This window comes from Scardinius erythrophthalmus, assembly GCF_964197995.2.
Source record: "Scardinius erythrophthalmus genome assembly, chromosome: 16".
Classification (NCBI taxonomy): Eukaryota; Metazoa; Chordata; class Actinopteri; order Cypriniformes; family Leuciscidae; genus Scardinius; species Scardinius erythrophthalmus.
In genome coordinates this window covers 29,361,741-29,366,477 of record NC_138236.1, presented here as the reverse complement: position 1 = coordinate 29,366,477, position 4,737 = coordinate 29,361,741, and the positions used below count along the sequence as shown (strand labels likewise).

The following is a 4,737-nucleotide window of genomic DNA, read 5'->3' as shown; positions in this document are numbered from 1 at the left end:
TCATCAGGGTTCTTCAGGGTTCGTCAGTGTCTTCAGCGCAGCAGCCTGAGTCAATTTTTGAAAAAACAAAGCTCTGGGTTAGCGTCTGAATCAGTGGACGATGCTTGAGGTTCTATGCGAAATGCCAGAACCCCTTCTTCAGAGATGGCTTGACCTCCACGGTAGAGGAAGTTACCAGTTTTGGCTAAGGATTATCACCTTGGCTCGGATGTGCGTCATTGCTTACGTTGTACAAGTGCCCACTACTGGCGGAACTCGTGCATAAGGTTTAAATGGAACACAATATATGGCAAGCCGTTTTGGCATATAAAACTGTGTTTAGACTATCCATAAATATATTCTGGATAGTTACAATTGTATTTTGATGAGTCATAATTCTAATTTGACTAGTCATAATGATAATTAGCGATATCAGCAATTATAATTTCTCTAGTAAGAAATCTGATTCAAGATATCTCAAATACTTTGACTAGTCAAAACTCCATTGAATATATCTGTTATGACGTCATAGCAGTGGTGGGCCGTCAGGGACAGAATCACTGACTTGCACTTAAATATATTTTTTTCATTGAATGAGTATTAAATAATTCCAAATAGTCCATTCTTTTAATTACATAGCTTTTCTCTTGGTTGCATTTTCACGTCCTTTGATTGGATGATCAGAGCGCATACTATTACTCACAGAGCTAGCTAACCGCATCTGTACCAAACTGCATAAACTAAAATCTATTCCTGTAGATTTAATCATTTTTTAACCCTCAAATGAATGTTTCTTTCCATCCTTGACCCCCAGCAGGTTCAAACCTACCAGAAAAAAAATCCTTTATTCAGCTTTATTCAGCTTTACGCAGAGTAACGGAACACTATTCAATCTGTCTGGGTAAAAACAGAACTGACTGTAATGTATGCCATGTCTGATTTTGAAGGCAAAAGTCCCGCTGATCTCATTGATTTTCGTTCAAAAATCTGTGTGAGAGCATGGGTCAGGTGTACACATCGTCATGTTTTGTGGTGACTGTCCCTGTGTCCACTGCTTTTGTAAAGCAAACATTCTCAGCCCTAAAGCGAATTAAAACTTCCCAGCAAACACAGAACGTTCCCCTAACGTTCCCGTTTGGTTCCCATTTGGTTATTTTTTTGGGAACCAAACAAGAACGTTCTAGGAACGTTCCCTGTAGGTTATTTTTAGGATCTATGTTTATAACATTAAGGGAACGTTCCCAGAACGTTCCCTGTAGGTTATTTTTAGGTCTAAATTTATAACCTAAAGAGAACGTTCTGGGAACGTTCCCTGCAGGTTGTTATTTAATAACCTAAAGAGAACCTTCCCAGAACGTTCCCTGCAGCTTATTTTTAGGTTTAATTTTTATAACCTAAAGAGAACCTTCCCAGAACGTTTCCTGCAGGTTATTTCTAGGTTTTATTTTTATAACCTAAAGAGAACCTTCCCAGAACGTTCCCTGTAGGTTATTTTTAGGTTTATTTTTTATAACCTAAAGAGAACCTTCCCAGTACGTTCCCTGTAGGTTATTTTTAGGTTTAATTTTTATAACCTAAAGAGAACCTTCCCAGAACGTTCCCTGTAGGTTATCTTTAGGTTTATTTTTATAACCTAAAGAGAACCTTCCCAGAACGTTTCCTTGCAGGTTTTAGGTTTTATTTTTATAACCTAAAGAGAACGTTCTGAGAACGTTCTCTGCAGGTTATTATTTTAATATCACTTACTATTAACAGGCAGATTCAACTGACAACGTCGTCAGTACGGTCCCCTAAGGTTATAAGATAACCAACAACGTTCAGATCTATTCGCAATAACTTTTTATTAATGATATTTTAAATTATGTTATACATTTTAATTCTATATGTTAAATGCTGCGTGACTTTGAAGTGTTTTAATGCGCATGCGCGTGATCAAACACTGGAGCACGTGCGCTGCGCGAGAGCAGATGGAAACGTCATCGACAACTTTCAAACAACAAAACTCCCGTCTCTCGCTGTTGGTTTCACTGCTTTCAGGTAAGTTTAGACAACAAAATCTCACAAATAATACACACAAATGCCCCTGGCACATTTCTTACGTGTAATTGACACGCTTCTGTTAAATATTTATTTTTTAAAAATGGTTTTATGTCTTTGAAAAAGTCCGTTAGCATCTACGCTAGCTAACCGTTTTCAAAAGACAACGTTAGGCCTAAGTTACGTTAAGTTGAGGTCTTATTTATGAAAGTTTGGGTTTTTAAACACATATTTAGTGTAGATAACAGTTTTTGATAGTTTTGCTGGTAATTTGTCAATGGAAAGTAAGCTAATTTATTTAGGCTAACCTAAAAGAATGCACTGTATTGTTAACTTAATCAGTGACGTCACTTACCAATATTGCTAAAATGTGATTTCAGAATAGCGAGAGAAAAAATAAAACTCTACAACAAGGGGTGAGTTATTGTTTAATCATGATGATAATTCCATATGCATTTATTTCACAATATATTATCTTAAGATTTGTATATATTTATCTTTTATGCATTTCACCTCTGTTCTAGCTTGGTTCCTTGTAATAAACCTATCACATGCTCTGTGACAAACAGCATGTTATGTTCCTAGATCATCATGCTGTGATGGCCTGCTGCACTCCCTGTCCAAGAAAATCTCTATGAACCATATGACTAGTAAGCAAAACCACCTCAAACATGCAGTGCACTGCTGTTCAAAGGTTTGGGGTCTGTAAGATTTATGCTTTTGAAATAAGTCTCACGTTTTAAAATCATTAACCCCAAGTTTTTTCAGTGAGATTGTCCTTGAGAAGCCTGTAAGCTAAATTATCAGCTAAATAATAGGCGACTAATACAATATTATAATGGTCATAGTTATAATAATTCATTTAACTATTATGATAACATGATATCCTGATGATTACTATATTTTATTTTATTTCTTTAGGTCTGTTTTGAATTATGTTGGCCAATGAGACTGACACCATACTGTCCAACTCAAAGGTATTTATGTATTTTTTTTATTGATCAATACTGAAATTCTTTGTACTTTTAAATGCGGTTCAGGGGGTCGACAACTTTAGGCAGTTATTTTTCACAGATTTATTTATTTAATGTTTATTTGACAGGGACAAATGCATAGAACATTGCTTTATAAAAAATACAAAGTAGATGCCATGCATACAGGTTTATAGCCATGACTAATTTGCAACCCCTTGATATCTTGGGCAGCTGTGGCTGATACTGTTAGCGTTTAAAAATGTTTGAATTGATATCCCCAATGCACTATCAGGGGGTAAATATATCAGTAGAGTTCTTAAAGTTATGGCTTTGCTCTTGTTACCAGATGAGATAAAATCCCTATTGTTTGGCCCTGTATTCTTCAGGACAAGACCTTGATGCCATCCACAGTCAGTAGATGAAGAAGGTGAGTTTAGCCGAATTCAGTTCTCTTTCACTTTTTTTTTACAGACACGTGCACGCAAAATGAAGTCAAAATGGCGAGTTTCCTCTTGTCTTGTGTTTTAAACAGAAAGAAAACGGATGCGTGTCATTTATATTAGTTCTGCGCATTCGTCTTAAAGGGACAGCAGCCTAACGTACCCGCAGCTGTTTGTGTCGCCAATGGTGATCAAACATCAAAAGAGAAAATGACTTGTAGCTTTAGCAAAGATACATTAATTTTATAGTTATTTTATTTTTACACTGAAGACTTATTTTACATTTTCATAAATCAATTTCTGTACCTGATAAGTTAGATTTAACTGAAAAACATAATGCACTGCTTATTTCAACTGTGTTTTTCTTCTATTGTATTTATCTATGCTTGTTATCAATTGTAATTTTCTATGCAGGTTCACTCCTCTACAAAATCCCCCCAATAGGGGTTATGCGGAGCGCCCAGCGGTTGAACCGGAAAGAGGTCTAAACATTTCCGCTTTTCACTTCCGTACACATCTGCAGCGGTAGGTGATCTCTGAGTTTACTGTTAATTTTTGCTTATTACACTAAAATTCTTACTTCTGTTTTCTGCTCTATGTCGGGGAAAATGAGTAGTACAAATAGGTTCTGTACTCATAAAGTGACGTCAACATCAGCAGTAGCATTCGCCGTCAGGCAAGTGTTATTTAAATAAACTTCTGATGTACTTACAAACTTTCCAATGCCTCGTTTAATGAGTACAGAACCTATTTGTACTACTGTAGTAGTTTGGTACCATTCTAGGCATTATTAGTGGGGTAATTTACCAGATACAAACCTGGAGCCGTTAGCGCATGCACTAAACCATACGGCTGATATCTCTAAATAAACTCTAAATTTTTCAATATTGTGCAGCACTAATATTGAGCATATCTTAAAGTGAACCTGGAATGATAATTTGTGATACCAGATGAGATGTATGTATGTATGATAGATTTTGAACTGTACTATTTTTTTTATTTCAGGTTCCAGCGGAAGGCATCAAGGCATCAGACGTTGGCCTGGACAGATGCACCTGTAAACTACACCGACCTTTGCTTTTGCATGGATGGCTGATTATTACCATGTTCTGTGAGGGTTTCATTATAGCAAAACTGAGCACCTGTGACAGTGGAATTTGTAGGTGTAAAGTCACAGAGATTAAAAAAAAAATTGATAGCAGTTTCAAACTTTTTTTCACTTTCTTTCTCATAAACAACACAGCAGTTACAGGTTTTCAAATTCTTCATTGGAGGTGAGACTTGTACATAAAAGGTAGAGCGAATTC

The 4,737-nt window shown here is 36.2% G+C and overlaps 1 long non-coding RNA gene across 1 annotated transcript; it reads left to right on the top strand.

The window, feature by feature from the left end:
- Nucleotides 1-2,856: 2,856 nt before the first annotated feature.
- LOC308704334 lies at nucleotides 2,857-3,904 on the top strand. Its single transcript, XR_014031794.1, has 3 exons — nucleotides 2,857-2,993; nucleotides 3,377-3,417; nucleotides 3,845-3,904. It is a non-coding gene; the product is annotated as an uncharacterized lncRNA (long non-coding RNA).
- Nucleotides 3,905-4,737: the final 833 nt, after the last annotated feature.